This window comes from Abramis brama (genome assembly GCF_963993115.1).
Source record: "Abramis brama genome assembly, chromosome: 20".
Lineage (NCBI taxonomy): Eukaryota > Metazoa > Chordata > Actinopteri > Cypriniformes > Leuciscidae > Abramis > Abramis brama.
Genome location: NC_139982.1, coordinates 7,220,920 through 7,243,205, shown reverse-complemented (window position 1 = coordinate 7,243,205; position 22,286 = coordinate 7,220,920). Strand labels below are relative to the sequence as shown.

The 22,286-nt window shown below is 43.3% G+C and overlaps 1 long non-coding RNA gene and 1 gene segment (V, D, J or C); both read right to left on the bottom strand.

Moving 5' to 3' along the window:
• Positions 1 to 7,517: 7,517 nt before the first annotated feature.
• LOC311071466 (immunoglobulin kappa variable 3-15-like) overlaps positions 7,518 to 22,286 on the bottom strand; it is an 81,223-nt gene continuing 66,454 nt past the window's right edge. Inside the window, exon 2 of the V gene segment in view lies at positions 7,518 to 8,030.
• LOC311071471 lies at positions 17,627 to 21,824 on the bottom strand. The gene is made up of 5 exons (XR_014603855.1): positions 21,717 to 21,824; positions 21,009 to 21,619; positions 20,803 to 20,915; positions 18,224 to 18,811; positions 17,627 to 18,090 (listed from the first exon to the last, which is right to left on the bottom strand). It is a non-coding gene; the product is annotated as an uncharacterized lncRNA (long non-coding RNA).

The following is a 22,286-nucleotide window of genomic DNA, read 5'->3' as shown; positions in this document are numbered from 1 at the left end:
CCACGGGGAGCGCACAGGTGCTCCGTCCAATAAGCTGCAGGTGGGATGCTGGGTTTCGACTTAGACTTTTTCAGCGGTTGAATCCCTGTAACCAATTGGGGATTTCAGCACATATGCTGAAATCCCCAATTCCTTACAGGGATTCAACCGCTGAAAATGTCTAAGTCGAAACCCAGCATCCCACATGCAAGTTATTCGACGGAGCACCTGTGCGCTGTCCGTGGACATTGCATTAAAGGGTCATATTTCATAATAAAAGCGGTTGCTTGGGGTCAAACCTACTGTACTCCAGTCAGGGGACACTGTACAACACACTAATGTACATTTCACCCGTTAATTGTGCAAAATTTGCATAAAATATCACTGTCCACGGGGAGCGCACAGGGGCTCCGTCGAATAACTTGCAGGTGGGATGTTTTGAAGTCCCATTTTTAACTAAATAGGTTGCAGGTGGGATGCTGTTTTTGACCGGGCATAACTCCAAAACCAAGCCGACTTGGGGCTCCATACTCTGGGGTCATGGGGGGCCCAGGGGTACCTCCTCACACCCGGAGTTTGGAGCTCAAAGTCGGCGTGCTTTCCGAGATACACCCGGTCAAATTCCCACAGGAAGTGGACATATCTCGGGAACGGAGCCGACTTGGGGCTCCATACTCTGGGGTCATGGGGGGCCCTTGGGTCCCTCCCCACGCCCGGAGTTTGGAGCTCAAACTCGGCTTGGTTCCCAAGATACACCCGGTCAAAGCTGGACCGGAAGTGGCCGTATCTCGGAACTGGAAAGTCCCATGAGCTGGGGACGGTGGGGTCAGAAGGGGCCCTAAGGGCCCTCCTAGTGCCCGGAGATTGGAGCTCCAATTCGGCTTAACTCCCAAGATACACCCGGTTATACATAAGGGACTTTTAGACAAAATGGTCAATATCTCGAAAAGGGCGTGTCCCAGCGGATCGTCCTTTGGGGTGGTGAGGGGCCCCTAGGGGCCCTCTCAGACACCAGAGTCCCGGGCCACTGGGACCCTTCCTTCTCAAGTGCACCCTTTCCTGTTGGGCCCCGTATCTCGGACCGTGGGGGCGCTAGAGACTCGGGCTAGGGCCCGTTGGAGAGGGCCCCTCGGGACCCTACTTTGACCCGAGTTTGGTGTCGCTAGCCGGCCGGGTCCCCGAGATATGGCCCTTCAAAGTTCGGAGCCCACCTGCAACTTATTCGACGGAGGCCCTTTGCGCTGTCCGTGGACATTGCATTAAAAGGTCATATTTCCTAAAAAAAAGTGGTTGCTTGGGGTCAAACCTACTGTACACCAGTCAGGGGACACCGTACAACACAATAATGTACATTTCACCCATTAATTGTGCAAAATTAGCATAAAATATCACTGTCCACGGGGAGCGCACAGGTGCTCCGTCCAATAAGCTGCAGGTGGGATGCTGGGTTTCGACTTAGACTTTTTCAGCGGTTGAATCCCTGTAACCAATTGGGGATTTCAGCACATATGCTGAAATCCCCAATTCCTTACAGGGATTCAACCGCTGAAAATGTCTAAGTCGAAACCCAGCATCCCACCTGCAAGTTATTCGACGGAGCCCCTGTGCGCTGTCCGTGGACATTGCATTAAAGGGTCATATTTCATAATAAAAGCGGTTGCTTGGGGTCAAACCTACTGTACTCCAGTCAGGGGACACCGTACAACACACTAATGTACATTTCACCCGTTAATTGTGCAAGATTTGCATAAAATATCACTGTCCACGGGGAGCGCACAGGTGCTCCGTCCAATAAGCTGCAGGTGGGATGCTGGGTTTAGACTTAGACTTTTTCAGCGGTTGAATCCCTGTAACCAATTGGGGATTTCAGCACATATGCTGAAATCCCCAATTCCTTACAGGGATTCAACCGCTCCGTTGAATCTTTGACTGGGCATAGCTCAAAATCCTAGCCGACTTGGGGCTCCATACTCTGGGGTCATGGGGGGCCCATGGGTACCTCCCCACACCCGGAGTTTGGAGCTCAAACTCGGCTTGGTTCCCAAGATACACCCGGTCAAAGTCCCATCTTTGACTGGGCATAACTCAAAATTCTAGCCGACTTGGGGCTCCATACTCTGGGGTAACTGGTGGCCCCACACCCGGAGCTTGGAGCTCTATATGGGCATTAAGGGGGACTTTTAGGCTGTCCGTGGTCAGAGGGCGTTTTCAGGATTGATCCCCGCCCCCTGGCTTTGTTTATGCTGTAAGGGGACAAAAAGGCTCTCCGTGGACAGCCCCGCCCATCCCATGACTTCGGCCAATGGCGTGGGGCGGGTGGGCGGGAGATAGGCTGTAAGGGGGACTTTTAGGCTGTCCGTGGTCAGAGGGCGTTTTCGGGATTGATCCCCGCCCCCTGGCTTTGTTTAATCTGGAAGGGGACAAAAAGGCTCTCTGTGGATAGCCCCGCCCATCCCGTGACTTCGGCCAATGGCGTGGGGCGGGTGGGGGGAGGGGTGGCGGGCTGTAAGGGGGATGATACGGGCAGTTTTAGGACATATGTCACGGTGGACATCGTTGACCATCTGGGGAAACCACCGTGGAGCGAGATCGCCCCCTACAGGTGTCCACCCAGGGCCCCAGGGTCAATGCAACGCATTAGCACGCATTACCCCTCGATAACGCAAAGTGTCCAGTTCACCATTAACTCTAGCGGCAAGTGGGCGTCCTTTTGGAGCCGAGATCCCTCCGATTGCTTGCGCTGACAATGGCAACTTAAATGAATGGGAACATGTCCACGAACTACCTGACTTCCCTTACTGTTACACAACCCCTCACCACCGGTCATGTTATAAATACAGATGCTGTGCCCGCTCCCACGCGCTCACACATCCTCTCGAATACTTCGCCCCCGACGCCGCTTTCAAGCGTTGTGCCCCACACTGTATGTTCCCCGTCCAAAGCCACCGGGACGCTGTGTGTAAAACGGCCAGTTTTCGCTGCTTGCGACCCGCCGTATCTAAGCACCGAGAGCGCGCGCTCCGCGCCCGCCCCTCCGTTTCGAGCTCTCGAGCCCGCAATCAGCGGCGATCAGAGCCCGGAGGCCATTCTGCCCCTGGCTGTACACGCGAAAGCGTGGGAAGCTATTCTGGGCGCGTCAGAATGGGTGCTGAGCAAAGTAAAACAGGGCTATACTCTGCAGTTCGCTCGCCGCCCTCCGCGCTTTCAAGCGCGTATCGAGACCAGAGTGAATGGGGAAGTAGCACATCTACTTCGAGCAGAAATAGCTACACTTCTGTGCAAAAGGGCTATAGAACCGGTTTCCCCTTCCATGAGCGAGTCGGGCTTTTACAGACGTTATTTCCTCGTTCCCAAGAAGGACGGAGCTCTCAGACCGATTTTGGATCTGAGACGTTTGAACAAGGCTCTTATGAAAAGACCGTTCAAAATGCTCACAACCAGACAAATTCTCGCGCAGATTCGCCCGAGGGACTGGTTTATATTTCTCGATCTGAAAGACGCGTACTTTCAGATCCAGATAATACCCCGTCACAGGCCATTCTTGAGATTCGCCTTCGACGGTCAGGTATATCAGTACACCGTCCTGCCGTTCGGCCTGTCTCTGGCACCCCGTACATTTACAAAGTGCATGGACACGGCTCTCGCTCCCCTGAGGGGTCGGGGAATGCGAATTCTGAACTACTTGGACGATTGGCTGATTCTAGCACAGTCAGAGGCCGAACTCATCGCCCACAGAACAGTGCTTCTAAGCCACTTGGACAGCCTGGGGCTTACGGTCAATTGGACCAAGAGCTCGCTAGTGCCCAGTCAATCAACCTCTTTTCTGGGTTTGGATCTGGACTCTGTGGCAATGCCTGTCGACACAGCGCGCGAGCTGCATTCAACGCCTGGCCGCATCCTTCCGGCCGGGCAGCACTGCACCTCTCAAAACATTTCAGAGGTTGCTGGGTTGTATGGCCTCAGCTGCAGCAGTGCTTCAGCTGGGTCTCTTACGGATGCGCCCGCTACAACGCTGGCTGAATGCCCGAGTGCCTCACAGAGCCTGGGCTTCCGGCGGCATCCGAATCAGAGTGACTCAGAGCTGCGTTTCAGCACTGAAGCCCTGGTTAGCGGCCGACTGGTACCAGCGGGGAGTGACAATGGGAGCCATCTCACACCGCAAAGTTATCTCGACGGACGCTTCCACCTCAGGTTGGGGCGCTCTGTTCGAGGGCAAACCGGTTTTTGCCAGAACGGTTTTCTGACAGAACGCCTTCTTGTGTGGGCTTACCGCTCGTTGCGCTCGCTGAGAGCCGCGCACGTGCCGGGCCACTTGAATATCGGTCCAGACAGACTGTCCAGGGACAACATTCCCCCGGGAGAATGGTCCCTGCACCCCCAGACAGTCCAGTTTCTCTGGCGCCTATTCGGCAAAGCGGAAATCGACCTCTTTGCGTCGGAAGACAACGCTCACTGCCCGAAATTTTTCTCGAAAAGCGAGGACGCGCTGTCCCAGACATGGCCCAGCCACCCGCTGTATGCTTTTCCTCCGATCTCCCTGTTGCCACAGGTCATTTCGAGGATCAGGGAAACGCACCACTCAGTGCTTCTCATAGCCCCGCGCTGGGAGAACCAAACTTGGTACCCAGAGCTAGTGAGGCTGTCGCGCTCATCCCCATGGCCGATCCCGGTGAGAAAGGATCTCCTCTCCCAAGCCGGTGGATCGATTTGGCATGTCAAATGTCCAGGTGGATAGTGGACGCGATTGCAGCAGCTTATGCCTCCAAACACCTGCAGTGCCCTCTGGGTATCAGAGCCCACTCTACTAGAGGCATGGCCTCTTCGTGGGCCTGGTCCAGCGGAATTTCTATCCACGATATTTGTATGGCGGCGGGCTGGGCCTCCCCATCCAGAGCGTTGGTCTCTGCATGCATGGGTGATCAACGGATACCCGTTGACCTGCCAGAAGGGGTCGTGAACACGATCACACAGTCTAGAGCTCCCTCTACGAGACGGCTCTACGCATCTAAATGGTCAGTGTTTTCTAAATGGTGCGCTACCAAGAGCTTGGATCCACGCACATGCGGGGTCCCGCGGGTGCTTTCCTTCCTACAAGAGCTGTTGGAAAAGGGCAGGTCCCCTTCCACGCTCAAAGTGTATGTAGCGGCTATTGCGGCGTTCGCTGAGACGACGCGCGGCCGGGCAATATGAAGGAACGAGCTCATTATCCGCTTCCTCAGAGGAGCTAGACGGATGAATCCCCCGCGGCCCCCCTCGGTTCCTATTTGGGATCTGTCCTTGGTCCTGGAGGCCCTGAAGGCTTTTCCCTTTGAACCACTCGAATCCGTGGATTTAAAGTACCTGTCGCTTAAAACCGTTTTTCTGATAGCTCTGTCTTCAGTTAAACGTGTGGGGGATTTGCACGCGCTATCTGTTAGCCCTGCATGTCTTGAGTTCGGACCGAACGACTCGAAAGTCATTCTCAGACCGAGACACGGTTACGTCCCCAAAGCGATTGGAACCCCTTTTAGGGCACAAGTCATTTCCCTTTCGGCTCTGCCAGCATCCGATAATGGGGACAGTGATAACCTCCTATGCCCTGTCCGGGCGCTGAGAGTTTACATCACGCGCTCCGCCGCTTTCAGGCGTTCAGAGCAGCTCTTTGTTTCCTTCGGCGGACGCACCAAGGGTCTCGCCGCCTCGAAACAGAGCCTGTCCAGGTGGATAGTGGACGCGATTGCAGCAGCTTATGCCTCCAAACACCTGCAGTGCCCTCTGGGTATCAGAGCCCACTCTACTAGAGGCATGGCCTCTTCGTGGGCCTGGTCCAGCGGAATTTCTATCCACGATATTTGTATGGCGGCGGGCTGGGCCTCCCCATCAACATTCGTGAGGTTTTATAACCTGGAAGTTCCCGCCTTACAGGCAAAACTACTGTCAGTGTAAGTGACATATATGCTCTGCCCAGTCTCTCATGTGCAGACTACGTTTACATGCTGACGATATTTCTGGAATGATACTTGGGGTGAAGTGTTTTATACTCAGACCGGCTGGACCGCTCTGTTTCTCATTCCCCTTTACGCGCTGCTTTCCGGTGTTGGCCCGCGCTGCTGGCCGCCCGAATTCCACTCTGTGGCGCGGGGGTCTATTCTCTTCATGAAAGACCGACTATGTCGCTCTTTTTCTTACCCTAATAAGTGCTTATGTACTGTATGGGCTCGCTCTGCCGGCCCTACTATTTTGCACTGTTATACGCTTATAGACCGGCCGCGCCGCTCTATTTTATATATACTGAGTGAAGTGCTTTGTACTGTGTTGGCCCGTCTCTCCGACCGGCCACCTATTCCAGCAGAATGTTTTCCCCGGTCTCCCCGGGATTCATGGGCTGGATGCTCGGCGCACACGGCGTTGACAAAGGGTTCCCGATGTGTAAGCAACTTACGCAATACGAGAGAACCTCTCGTAAGAGAACGTACTCGGTTACCTAATGTAACCTCGGTTCTCTCTAGAAGAGGGAACGAGTATTGCGTAACCTGCCGTGTCGCGCCACGAGCTTTTGCGCTTCTGACTGCGAAAACCAGATTTCTAGCCTGTGAGCACTGGTTATATACACGCTGGCCACACCCATTCTGACGGTTAGAAGGGTGTGGAGGGCGCGAAGCTGCCGCACTGCGTTGACAATGAATACAAAATTAAGGATAATTTTTGGCTTCAGATCTCGAAGAAAGAAGACTTTCCCGATGCGTAAGCAACTTACGCAATACTCGTTCCCTCTTCTAGAGAGAACCGAGGTTACATTAGGTAACCGAGTACGATATATTAGTTAGAAAGAAAGATGGATTAGTTAGAAAGAAAGAAAGATGGATTAGTTAGTTAAAAAGAAAGATAGCTTAGTTAGTTAAAAAAGAAAGATTGATTAGTTCGAACGAAAGATGGATTAGATAGAAGGATAAATAGATAGATTAGTTAGAAAGATAGATTAGTTAGAAAGAAAGAACGGAAGAAAAAAAGAAAGAACGAAATAAAGATGGATTAGTTAAAAAGAAAGATTAGTTAGATTAGTTAGAAAGAAAGATAGATTAGTTAAAAAGAAAAAAGATAGATTAGTTGGAAAGAAAGAAAGAAAGATAGATAGATAGATAGATAGATAGATAGATAGATAGATAGATAGATAGATAGATAAGTTTATAAGTAGATTGAATGGTAGTTTAATTGAGTCTAGGGCTTCAGAGAATTTAGATTTGAGTTTTTGGCTTGTACACTAATGGGCCACCGTAGTCTTGGCTCATTTTGAGCATTCTGCAATGTAAGTCTATGGGATTTTTATGATTTTTAATATTAATTTTTAAGAAAACAAAGTCAAATCAGTCTGAAAAGATATAGCACTAAGTCAGAACAGTCTGAAGGTCTGAGCCGAGTTTGGAGTTTGCAGAGTTAAAGCTCTAGGAGGAGTTAGAGTCAGAAAATTTTGGCTAAGAAGAAAAAGAATAATAATAATAAGTTTAAATACAATATCAGTAAGTTGGCTTTCTCAAGCCAACTTAATAAAGTCTGTGAAAGGTTTGATATTGTGTAGTTTGTGATCCTCCATCAGCAGCTGCAGTTTCTCTCAGCTGTATCAGTGCAGTCACTGTGACGTCTGACTGACAGAGGTTTTTGTACGACTCTTTATCACTGTGTGAACACACGTTCAATGTTGATGGCCTGTAAGACAGTGCTCAGACAGTCTCCTGTATCTTCAGCCTCCATGTTGATGCCATGTAAGATAACATGGTAACTCTGACAGTAATAATCTCCTGTATCTTCAGTCTGGACTCCACTGATGGTCAGAGTAAAATCACTGCCAGATCCACTGCCACTGAATCTAGATGGAGTTCCAGTATTACGGGTTGTTGCTCCATATATGAGGAGTTTAGGAGCTTCTCCAGGTTTCTGTGAGTACCAGTCTAAACCTTGATTACCATTATGCACAAACACATCACTGCTGGTTTTACAGTTTATTCTGACTTCTTCTCCTGGTTGAACTGCTGTTATTGATGGACTCTGAGTTACAGTATACTGTCCTCTACACTCTGAAAGAAAACACAAACAAAAATTAGAATGATAAATTATATATATGATGATATACAGTATATGATAAATATATATATTTCACATATTAAGATCATTAATAATCATTGTAAAAACTGTATTACACAAACCTTGAATAAACAGTGCAATGGTCCAGATGAAGATGTTGATTGTGTTCATTGCTGTAGTTTAGTCTTGTGTGATGATGAAGAGTGTGTTCTGTTCTGCTCTCAGTCATGAAGTGTTAAACTCACAGCACTATAAACACTCTCAGAGCACTGAAGCATGTGCTGACAATGCAAAGAAGTGGGCAGGATTTACAACAGCTTGTGCTGATAACAAACTAATATACACTAGAGTTACAGAATCATGACTTTATTTAGTATTTTTATTGTGACTCCTGAGACACTGAGGATGTGCAGATGAACGTCCATCTCTGTGTCCATATTCAGTCATGTGACCATCATCACTGCTACACTTCCACTAGATGAACCGCCATCACTAAAGTAAGATCATGAATCATGAGTCTGTTCAGAAAGTATCAGGACTGATTGTGAATCTCTAATCAGAGTTCATGGTGTCACTCCATCTATCATGAAGCCTCATGTGTGTCTGAAATCATCAAATGGAGAAGAAACAGGCTGTTAAAGATGGAGACATATTAGAGCTTGTTCACGTTTCATGATCTTGTGTGGAGATTCATAACCAGTCCAGATACTTTTAGAACAGACCTTGAATATGAAAACATGCTTGACTGTGTAGAACATGCAAAATACCTTTTATATTTTCATTGTTGACACTTTCTATTGACTTTGGCTCTAATATTCAATAAACTCATTATTTGAAGAGATTTTCACTGAAGATTGAAGTCTGAAGCTGCAGGTTTTTCTGTGAATCATGATGATTGATCTGCAGATGAAGAACAGAAGCATCATTATGAGAAACTCCACAACATCATCCATGATCAAAGAGGTCAAAGGTCACCTCAGAGGTCACAGCTCATCAAATATATTTCTTTAAACAGTGTTATATCAGAAAGCATTTAGTCAAATCTGAATGAGTGAGTGTTGAGAAGAGCTGAGGATCTTCTAATATCAGTGTGTTGAAGTGTTGTTTCTCTCTCTCTGCTGGAGTGTGTGTTCACTCGAGTGGAATAGAGGTTTTTGTACGAGCGTTTCATTAGATTGTATCACTGTGGTACACATTCGGTGGAGGAACTAAACTGGTGATCAAATGTAAGTCTATTTAATTACATATAAAAAAAAAATACAATTTAGATTTCAGAAATTAATTTACAGTTGAAACAAGAACAATATTTATTAATAAGAATGATTATTAGATATTGTGGTGAAACTTTACTTGAAGCCTTTATGTATAATGCATTATAAAGGTTTCAGTAATGTAGATTATAACGATTTATATTTTTTTTTCATAAATGATTGTAACCAAAGTTAAAATGCATTATAATATTTACAAATTCTTGTTACATCTGAAATTGGTTGTTTGTCATGAGTTTTAATGTATTATAATTTCTAAAGGTGTAACAATGAATAGATAATATCACAATGTATTCATTAGATCGTACATGCATAGACTTTTATAATGCAATATGTATGAAGGCTTTTAATAAAGTGTTACTGATATTGTTGTATACTAATTTAATCTAAAACAATGATATTGTTATAAGAATGGCATTATTTCTTTTAACAAAAAAAAGGAATTCTAAACATATTTCCACACTGTGTCTCACTATGAGTTTAATCAGTTTATTACAGGTTTGTTTTCCCTTCATTTATTTCTACACTGAGTTCATATTTAGTTCATCTTTTATTGTAGAAATCATACATGGAAAAAGAGATTTGACATCAGAATGTAAATGTTGCTGCTTTCTGTAGTTCAGTCAATGATACTGAATCTCTTTTGCTCATGTTGTGCTTATAATTCAGTGTTTTGTTCATTCTGTATGATTCAATTGTGTTTTAACTCTGTTTGAAATTGAGTTACATTTTCAGTTCAGGTGAATATCTCAAAATTTAAGATATTTATGTTCAGAGTGAATAATTGCTGGAATTAAAGCAGTCAGATCGGCCTGATAATAGATAATATGTGTTATAACTGCTGTTACACTTATTGATTAGATCATACATGCATTTTAATGTATATAGCAGTGCATAATTAATGCATTAAAAATACTTTTAGAATGCAATATGTATGAAATCTTTAAATAAAGTGTTACTGATATTGTTTTATAATGATTTATAATGCAGTGTGTTGTGTGTGTGTGTGTGTGTGTGTGTGAATGTGTTGTGTTTGTCTCCTGCAGCTGGTCCCACAGTGAAGCCCTCAGTGTCTCTGCTGCCGCCCTCTTCTCTGCAGATCTCTGGAGACTCAGCCGCACTGCTCTGCCTGCTCAGCTCTTACTCTCCACAGGGGGCGCTGGTGAGCTGGACACTGGACGGGTCAGAGGTCACCGAGGGGGTTCTGACCAGCGCAGAGAGCCAGCAGGACGGCCGCTACAGCCGCAGTAGCGTCCTGACCCTCAGCAAAGCACGCTGGGAAGAGGGAGAGCTGTACGTCTGCAGAGTAACACATGATGGAGCTCCTCATGAGGTCTCGTTCCACAAGAGCTCTGAGTGCTGATGTTTCTCTCCTGAAGATGAGCCGTATCTGAGTGTCCTGTGTCAGGCAGGATTCACATGAGTCTAGTGCTGCAGCTGTAGTGATTTACAACTCAATACTGAAACTGAGTGTGTGTGTGTGTGTGTGTGTGTGTGATCTTTCAATCTGCTGTGTTTGCTGCAACATTCAATAAAGCTTCTCAACAAGTTCACTTTGTGTCTGACAACATCATTCAACTAACAGATGAAGATGCAGGTGCTTTTCAGAAGGTTGATGTAGCAGTAAATGTCAAATAAAGCTCTTGGGGTTTGAACATGGTCTCTGGAGACAGAGCTGCTCTATTCTGAGAGGATCACAATCACTCCACCCTGACAATGCAAATGGGCTTTTCAGTCTCACTCTTTGATTGGTTACATGATCTGGACTGGAACACTTTCACTTCTGCTTTAGTGAAGCAGCGCAGACAAACTGATCATTTATAGGAGATTAAAAAGTTTAGAATATAAAAATATAAAAAATTAAAAAATAAAATCAAGAATCAGCCGTTCTGTCACTAATTGTTACATAATCATTACATTTATAGATAATGGTGTAAATATATATGAAAATGTCATGAAAATCATAACTAATACATGATCACAAATGAAGAATCAGTGTGTTGTTAATAAATGTTAATATCATAGTGTATTTGTTCATTGTTCATACATGTTTATATTAAAGTGTATTTGTTAATTTTATAATAAAAACCCTTGGTTGAATGTGTGTTTCACTGCCAGTTTCTGCCCAGCCGACTCTCAGCCAGATCTGTCTTACAGTGCCTGGGCCAGACCTGGGCCATATCAGTCAATAAGAGTCACTTTACAGGGTGTGGGCCACATCTGGGCCAGAGGAAGCTCTGTGTGTCCATGTTCAGTGTGTTGGGCCAGTTTTGGGCCGGGGACCCAGCCAGAAGTGGAGGTGGGCCAGGCAAAGTTTGCTCTCTGGCCTGCTGTTATCAACTCAAGAGTGAACCAGAATCATGTTGCTCTAGTGATGGAGAAACAAAGCTTTTAGAAACCATTGAACCGATTGATTTGCATAATGATTCACTGTATTGAAGCTCTGGAAACGCCACACGCTGGTCAGAACAGCGGAAACTCAGCATAAAAACACCTTTTACACACCAAATGCAAATGTTTTTATTTAAAGTCTAATCTATTCAATGCAATTACCAAATCATCTAATACCAGTAAATATGAAATGTCTTTATAATATGTGTTAGTTTATTAAATTGAAGGGCTTGTTTTGTTTGTTTTATGGCGAGCTTGGTAATCAGACCAATTAGACACTTTTAACTACAACTCCTTTTTTATTATAAAAATGTGTCAATAAACATTAATATTTAAAAAACTGATCTGAGATCAGGTAAAATGAAATAGACAGTGGTTCATGGGTTCACAGAGATCATCGCCCCCTAGTGACGAACCAGTGACATTTGGAAACAGTGATGACATGAAGCCAGTGCTGCCAGATTTGGGCAGTTTTGAGTTTGATTGTGCTGGTAAAAATTGGTTTGGCGGTTTTCAAACACCTACATTTTATAGACTAATTGGTTAATAACCAAAACTCAAGTGTGCATGTAGTCCATAAAATCAGTCATCATGATGTGTAAATACACCGGCCCACTGCAGATCTGATTCAGCCAATCAGAGATCAGCAATCAGACGTGATCATTCATGACTGACGGGTTTTTAGTGAGATAATTTGCAGCTGTATATTCGAGTGATCAGTGTGTCAAAGTGGCATAAATATACAGTTGTATCTACAGTAAAGAGTGGGAGAGTGACTAGGGGTGTAAATCGGAGCCTTCATGACGATTCGATACGATACCGATTTCTTAAGCCAACGATTCGATTATTTTCGATACTTCAGAATTCCCTGCGATACGATTCGATTCGATTCGATACGATTCAATACTAGATATTTTTAAATTATATTTATTAAGTTTCAAATAAATCAACAACAATAATAAATAATGTGCCTTTTATTGAGAATACATTAACAGTATTCTATTACTGTTACACTATAGCAGTTGTGCTCAATGCACTGCAAATAGAACAGCAAATATAACAGTTACTGCATCTACAGTTACAATAAAGTGCAATCAGATAAATTGTAATAAGAACAAAATAACAATAATAAAGTCTAAAGCTTACAGTGCAGGTCTACTATGGCCAATTAGCCTATTCACTTTAAAAAAAAAAGACCTCTACAGCCTACAGTTCAAGTACATCAACCCTGCATGTTTCTTTTATACAAAATTGGTTACATTTTGAAAATACAATTTGCATCTTATTAAGAGGTAATGGTCACACATCCTCTGCAGTAGATGAACTGCAAATAGAACAGTTAACTCCACAAAATCAGTTAAAGTGCAATAATAACAAAAAGTAACAAAAGTCTAGGACATAAGCCTACAGACCATTCACTACAAAATAACACAAATGCATTTGCATTTTAGAAGAATGAGGTATTTAGGTATTTAGAAGCATGGCTCATGGCTTGGGCTATAGCAGGGACCTTGCAAATAGAACAGTTTCTCAAAACAGTTTAAGTGCAGTAAGAATCAAAACAAGTAACAAAAGTCAAGGACATAAGCCTACATCCCATTAATGGCAAAACAACCAAAAACAAGGAGACTGACTACAGTTCTACAGTTCAATACTCTCAGTGGTGCTCCTTGACAGATTTTTCTTCAAGAAAATCAACTGGTCCACATGCTCAGAAGACAATACACTACGCTCTGAACGCACAATGTCCCCTGCTGTACTAAATACACATTCTGATGGTACACTTGTACCAGGAATGCATAAGTACGTCTTGGCCAGGTCTGCCAGCAGAGGAAACTCAGCCTGGTGAGCTCTCCACCAGTCTAACACCTTACCATCTAGGCTCAAAGATGCAACATCTCTGTACTTCCTAACTTCATCATGGGCAAGTTCTTTGGATGTTTTGTCTCTGACACTTGGGTCCTCATTGCAGAAGGAGTCGCCAAAAAGGTCCTCCAATACCTTTGATTTCTTGGAAACAGGAGGGCATTCTAGAATAGCACAGAAATAAAAAAATAAGACTTGATTATAGTTGTGTGTTATTGTGTTTTATGTATATGTATATGTAGCATATATATAAAGCATATATATATGTATATATAAAGATAATAAAAAAAATAAAAAAATCAAGTATGTCTACAATGTATGAATACATACCTTTAGTGGTTTCTGCATCACACACCTCATTTAGCTCAATAGAAATCTGGTGAGGAGAAGATTGAGGAGGCGTTTCCTCAGGCTGGGCCTCTGACTCATTCTGTAGCACAGACACAGATAAACACATACACATAAAGGTATTAGTCAATAGCTAGAGTACTCAATGGAACAACGGGTTCATCAGTATTACTATTAAATTAAATTTAATTAAACACCATCACTAAATTAACCAAGATGAGAAACAACCTACCCTCTGTTCATTCAGCCATGCCGCTTCTTCAGCAAGATATTCAAATGTTTGGTTTCTTCTCTCATCACCCAGGAAAGGAAGCTTTTTAAATCGGGGGTCTAAAGCAGCTGCTCGAAGTAAGAATGGTTCTTCGTTCACATATCGCTCTCTAAGATCATCAGACATAAGCCGTTTCAGATAAAAGGGGGTTTCTTTGATTAAGGGGGAGTCATCCGGTGCATATTCGAAATGCGCCAGCAACTTAATTCGGAGAGGTGCGACGATGGACACAGTGGGTTGCTTCTCCTCGCACATCAGAGTGGTAGCAGCCTTTAGCGGGGCTAGCAGACTCACCATTTGTTCGGCAGCCAAGAGATCACTTTCACTGAGTGTGTGCACGTCACACGAGCCTTTTCTGACTTTCTTGTCGAGAAGTGTCGCCATCACCGCAGCTTGTTGTTCAAGAAATCGCTCCAACATCTCGAAAGAACTATTCCATCGGGTTTTCACGTCTGCTTTGAGCTTGTGGTGTGGAAGCCCCAGCAAACTTTGCTTCTCCTTCAAAACTGTGGTCGCAACTGCGCTGCGGTGAAAAAAACTCACAATTCTTCTCACGCGCCCTAAAAGCCTTTCTGTGGCAGCAATCTTCAGTCCATCTTGTGTTGTCAGATTGAGTGTGTGCGCGAAACACTTTATATGTGGTGATAACCCTGCCTCTTCACCGGCTTTGATCATGTTAGAAGTATCTTATCTCACACTGACAACCTTTCTCTTTGCAAACGGCAACATCTCTTACCACTGCTCCTTCGGTTTTCCTGAAGCCAAAATACTTCCACACCCATGACTTGACGCCGACTGGAGTGTGTAGCGTTTCACTTTCATTGCCAGCTCCAGCTCGCTCTGACGGTTCCATCGCTCTTGACTCAACAGTGTGTGTGAACATAGATAGATAGACTGTGAAGTGTGAAACGTAAGTAATGCGTGTGAAGCGGTGTGAAGAAGAAGACAATAATGAGGTTAGCGCCACCCGCAGCTTAGGAGTAGCCAAGGTTGTACGCACGAGCTGATGCTGAAAATAGACAGGTGAACAGACGGGCGGCAAAATAAACACATTAATCGATACTCTTGCGGACGCATCGATGCATTGAATCGTCGGATGTATAATCGATGCATCGATACAAATCGATTAATATTTACACCCCTAAGAGTGACCCAACTCTCTAAACGTGGATTACACCTGGTGGGACTCGAAGGCTCTTTATGAATATAACTGTAACTCTTGAGAGCACAGTTGAATGACTTCATTGAAATGGAGTATGGGACTATGACTCCTGTCCATCATCATGTGCACACTGGCCTGATCAGGACATCTGCAACTTCTAAACCGTCCAGACTGCGCTCTACTCGTCCCGACCGCTGCTGGAAGAGGGTTCAATCATTCATCAGTTTTGGCTGTGCTAATTTCTGTTCTGATCTATAATGTGCACTTCAAGAAAGATGTACTCGCTCTGTTTAAAGTTATGGCTCATTTCCACTGAGCGGTGCGGTACAGTACGGTATGCAATTATTTCCGTTTCCACTGTCAAAAGTTGTGAATGGTACCAAAATGTCGAACCGTAGAATATACCACTTTTTCAGTTCCCTTCCGCTGGGTTTCCTAGCACACTGGTACGGTACTAAAGGGTGGAGCTAGACTTACTGCATAACGTTGATTGGTTGACAGAGTATCGTCAACTTAAGAAGCGCCATTTTTTAATATACAGTTGAAATATAATACTACTGTTATTGTGTCACGAAATGTAGTTTTAAAAGTTTTTCAGGCGAGAATGTAGTTGTTTAAAGCTCAAATCTGTGGTTTATTTATAAAGATTTATGAAGGTTGTGAGATCCAGGTGATCACCGGGCACTCGGCGCTCATGTACCCCGCCTGGAACAGCCTTTCCTCGGCTAGTCGTTCTGACGTTTGCCGCTCACTCTAACGTCTCTGTAGTGGTTAAACATGAGATATCATTCGTCTTGTGTATATCTAAAGGGCGATATTTGGTCTCGTGAATCTATAATTTGTTCCCTGGCCAATCGTTTTGGCTGAGGGCTAAGTGAAGTTTCATAACTTTATATATTTAAGCTATTTAAAGGAGACATATCATGCTTTTCAATCGTTCCTTTTTACATATAAATCATACATTTGTGGTCTATATAAAGCGGAACTGCAATGCTTGGGTCTGAATTCCTCATTATTATAGCTCCACAGGCCCCTTTTCTACCCCTTTTCTGATGTGCGTCTGAGAGCAACTCGTTTTGGTGCGGTCTCTTTAAATACAATTGAGACACTTCATACCCCGCCCCCTCTCCAGGTTGCAGAGGTGACACTCGGTTCAACTCCACCCCGTTCGGCCATTTTTGTAGTTTGATAGCAGAGATACGATTATCTAGTGGCACAGAAACTTTTTATTCACACGTTATTAACAAAATGTCAACAACGGAAGACTTGTCCAGCCAGCCTTACATGTTCGAGCCAGAGTCGGAGCCGGAGCGAGATGAAAATGAAGACGACGAACCTGCAGAACAACGTCTTCATATGGATGTATCGCAATGGTGTGTTACTGTATTTACACATGAAACTTTGATCTTCCGACCTTTTACCACCGTGTCGATTTATTTTGATTAATATGTGCGAGGGAGAGAGAGCAAGACAGCGCCTAGTTTGGAGACGGTGAAGTCTTGTTTACACTTTCGCCTGCACGCGCGTGACCGGGTCTCTCTGTTCGTTCTTTCAGTTAAACATGCGCCCTGTCACAAGCGCAGCAGTTCATCTACATTAGACGGTGTAATGAAGCGTGTGGGTTACTACATCCAACAACCGAACATTTTGACTTACCCTCTCGTAACTTCTGCATCCTTTAGCTTGGACTACAAAACTGCAGCGAGAAATAATAATGGCGGATTGCTCGAAGTGTTGGGCCGGAAGTCAATTTCCTTATTTGGCAGTTCTGCTGCAAATACTGTGACGTAATAGTTCAAAAAACGTAATAGAGAATAGAAAAATCGGAACAGGTTGAAAAATATGACCAAAACAGAATATAAAGATATCAACGAAGCACCTGAAGAGAATAATTTCAACTTTTCTGTACTTCTAAACACTCCAAATATACAACAAAATGCATTTAAGGGCTAAAAAAGTGGATTTAGCATGATATGTCCCCTTTAACTTTCCGTTGTAAGGTTAGACTAGAGCGCTGACTTTGTATGTTTGACTGAATTGTTTGCTTTATTTCTTATTGTATAGATTCTTGTACCTTTTACTTCTACTTTTATAATGGCTAATATTGATAAAACTGAAATTTAACAAAAAGAGACTGGGTTGAGTTTTGTCATTTTTAATTTTATTACAGTGAATATGATCACTGTAATGTTGTTTACTGCAACATCTGTTGTTTAGTACAAATGCACATGTGGCGAAGAGCAGTAGGTTTGAAGACAGAAAGAACTTGGAAAAGACATGGAGACAAAGTGAGAAGAAAGAGAGAAAGAAAGAAAGAACAAAGGAGGAAGAGTCGACTACGCCACCCTGGTCACTAAGCCAGGGAAGTATCCTAATGAGGACACACAGGTTCGATTTTTCCCTTACACAGAGACTCTGAGACGTGGATATGAAAAAGTACAAAAACATTCTTTATTGGACAAAGATAAAATACTGAAGGGCAAGGCAATTAGGCTCAATCATAACCACCACACAATAACAAAGGATTACCAGGACTGGTGATTGCCAGAAGCAGGACGAGCTAGTGCCAGACTTCACCAACGTCAGCGATGGTCAAGGAGCACCCACACGTGCACTACACTGCACACACACGCACACTCACGTCAACCAAGATCAATCACTATGGGTTGTAGACCACACACACTGTGCATCATCAGGACCCACCACCAAACAGAGCAACTAGCCCTCCTGCTCCGGACTCACAGTGCCTGAAACACAAGAAATGCAAATTACAAAAAAAGAAAATAATTGTTCTTACATATGGGTACCCAGTTTACAAGACACAATATACAAAACAAATATAACCATTATAACAAAAAGAAAAAGACGATCCACTCAAACCTGCACTCATCGGTTTCAGTAATGGTGAATAGACCAGTGTCATCAACCTGTCCAAACTTCACAGGCCGGTTACCACTCACAACCCCTCTTTCCTTTAACAGGCCGAGTATCACTCACAGTACCAAAAAAAAAAGAAAATATTATTCACAACACAACAAAAAAATAAGGACAGCACCCAAAAAAATAAAGAAATCAAAAGCAAGCAAAATACAGAAAAATAATGAATTAAATAATCACACAATAATAAAGCAAAATAACTCAAACAAATAAGCAAACAAAAACAAACATCAACAATGCTGAAGCGTGCTCACATGTGAGCAACTGCACTTCCAGCATGTTGATGAAACAAAACAATAGAAACAAAAAGTTTGAATAGTAGGAACAAAACAGCAGTGAAGTCCTAATCCGAGCAGCAGTCTTCAAGTGCCCTTATACAGGCAGATTAATTCACCTGCAAAAGCCTGAATATAAGCTAAAAAATACATAGTATTAACTCATCATTGTTATACACTGATCGCACATACCAAACATGCGGAGATTGCGTCATTCGTCCGGCAGCAACAGATGAACAAAGTTCACAAAGTCGAGCTGGAATACACGGATAAACCACATCACTCTACATCATTTAAAATAAATACGGCTACAAGAGCCAGAAAGAGACCTACCAGGAAACCAAGCAGCAATACACCGGCGACGCTTAGTGCAATCAGAGCCCGTCTACGGAGAGCCTGGCCACTCCCTATTAAGTCCTATTGTACCGAATGTTGGTTGTAGTTCCACCAGAGTTCCACTGGGGGCGATCGCCCATGAGTGCAAAATGAATGGGAGTCTATGGGGCTAGACGGCTAAATTTGTCTCTTTCACCCGATTGCCGTTGAGAAATCTCAGATTTGATTGTAGGTTTTGCAAGTTCAACATGGGTTATAGGTCGAAAGTTGAATGAACAAGTACTTATATCCTTTCGATTTCTTACAGGTTGAGTTGTTGTTGCCCATAATACGCTAGCATTCTGCTAATGAACGCTGATTGGTCAGTGAAGGACTGATTACGACCAGAGATACCGCTTGATGGCATCATGGCATCCGAACCGGGACCAGAAACAAACAAAACAAAAACTCTTCTAGCACTGTGTTTCCCTGTGTCAGCTGTGTTGTCGATGCCTCGAGAGAAAAGAAGGTGCAGAGAGCGAAAGCACCAAAGCAACTGAAGGATTGCCGTAAATCAGTGTCTCTGGTCGTACGATGTGTATGACGTCATTGACATTTTAAAAGACTTTTTAAAGCAAATAAGTGACTCTAAAAAAATCTAACACCCAGCAATGTGTAATTTCTTTGCATCTCCTTTCGAATACAACATTTAAATTACTAGACAAAAAATTATTATCCTGAGAAAAGACCTTCATGAGTGGAACTGCAACCAGTTCAGAAGCCAGAAGTTTATTGAGAGTGGAACTTCTCGCCTTATTAGACATTCTCTGGTGCAATATATAACATGCGTTGGTATCCGGAAAACGGTGCGTATTGCCAATGGCTGCAAACACTCAGCACAACGTGTGCTTATCCGTAAACAGCCCAGCACCTGACGAGAGTAACACTATTAACCATTTAAAGTCCGGTAGGTTCAAGCAACAATCACAAACGGCCGTCACACTCACCTCCAGCCAGAACACCAGACCGACAGCAGAATAATGACGCGCTAGAGAGGCGGTCGCACATTGATGCCATGTCCGGTGGCAAAACAGCCACCTTAATATACCCGTAGGAATGAGACGCTGATTAACTGCGGGCCTCTAGGGCGGAGTCAACACACGCAGAGAGGACGCCACCCAACAGCGACACTTCACTACACAAACACCACTTTCAATACACAATATTCCCCATACTTTATTACACAACACTTTATTGGAGGACAAAGCATAAAGTTGATAAAGTAGCATAAAGATAAATGAGATTCAAGATAAATAAAAATGTGTCTTCAAATATACATTAACATCATAATAATCCATTCACAGCTGCAATCCATTATGTTCTGCGTTATTTAAAGCAGTGATGGTTTACTCTGGCCCTCAGCGTCCACTGTCCTGCAGATTTAGCTCCGACCTCAAACCTTCCTGCCTATTGTCTAGAAGTAAACCTGAAGACTTTGGTTAAATTTCCAGATGTGCTCGATTAGGGTTGGAGGTTAACTCTCCGCTTTAAAAAGGAGAACGCAAAGGGCCAGAGTTGCCCGTTCCTGATTTAAATTTACAAAGCAGCAGTCAGTATATTATATAATATACACATTGAAGTATTATATATATATAATATTGCAGCACATAATATAAGCTAAGTACTGAACAAAAACAGTTTTACCCATATCAACAGAAACCTATTTTAAAAGATCTTTAAGAAAGGCATGGACTCTTTTGAGCCTTTGCCAGTGATGCTTGATTTCTTTCAAGACAACATACTCTTACTCTTCTGTCACTTGTTTCAAGAGCTTCACATGGTCAAAAACCAAGTGATAACTTGTACAATGTAATATTGTCAACATCAAATTACGTACTACATATTACAGCATTGTTTCAATACAAGACATACCAATGGACTCGCGCAGCTTTCTGTCTTTGGGCACCAGATGTTCCTTCCTCACCCGAAACAAAGGACTTATTCGATTAGCTTGCGTTGATATAAGGACTGGTCTTTCTTCTCTGCTGTAAAACAAGAAAGTCTCGACTTACTCTATGTGCAATTACTATTGTTCTTGAAACATATCAATTAAGATGGTTACAATTAAGTTAATTTACCATACAATTACGAATTTGTCCATAGAGTGACGCCGGGGCGCTTGACCATGCTTCAGTTTTTGACGCCTTGGGAGTGAGAATGGGTTGAATATCAGCACTAACTCTTATTCCATATCAAATAAATTACTATCGATAAATGTGTATTTTTAAAGTCTTTAGAAACTTTGAACTAAACATTGATATTGTGTAGTTTGTGATCCTCCATCAGCAGCTGCAGTTTCTCTCAGCTGTATCAGTGCAGTCACTGTGACGTCTGACTGACAGAGGTTTTTGTACGACTCTTTATCACTGTGTGAACACATACTGACTGTTGATATTGTGATAACTCTGACAGTAATAATCTCCTGTATCTTCAGTCTGGACTCCACTGATGGTCAGAGTAAAATCTCGTCCAGTATTTTCTGTTCCACTGCCACTGAATCTAGATGGAGTTCCAGTATAAAGGCTTCTTATTTCATAAATCAAGAGTTTAGGAGCTTCTCCAGGTTTCTGCTGATACCAGTATAAGTCATCGAGGTATATTCCTACATCTATATTACACTCTATTGTTGCTGTTTGACTCTGTTGGACAGTTTTAACTCCAGGTTGAGTCAGAGTCACTCCTCTGGATTCTGAAGAAGAGAAAAGAAAAACTATTAGTGTTTAAAACTACTATCATCATATACTTTTACAAAAACACCAAAACCAGAGTCAGTTTTTATGTCTTACCTTGAATAAACAGTGCAATGGTCCAGATGAAGATGTTGATTGTGTTCATTGCTGTAGTTTAGTCTTGTGTGATGATGAAGAGTGTGTTCTGTTCTGCTCTCAGTCATGAAGTGTTAAACTCACAGCACTATAAACACTCTCAGAGCACTGAAGCATGTGCTGACAATGCAAAGAAGTGGGCAGGATTTACAACAGCTTGTGCTGATAACAAACTCATAAACTCTACATAGAAGATTTTACTTTCAGATAATAATGTTATTGAACCATTTAGTGATTAATTGCACATATTTATTAATTGTGAAATATTTTTGTTTATGTTTGTCAGGCTGATAAGACACTAGGTTTTGTCTGGAGAATCATGAATGTAGATCATTTTAAACATATGTCATACGCAGCAGTTTCTCTGAGTTCAGTTCTGTGCTACACCTTTAAAAGCATGTTAACAATGAGAAATCAAGAACTAAATAAATCAGTTTTACTATATTTAGAGTCATAATAAAAAAAAGTCCATTATGGTCTTTGGAATCAATGTTGACATGTTGCTCTCTGGGAAATATTTTCATGATATCT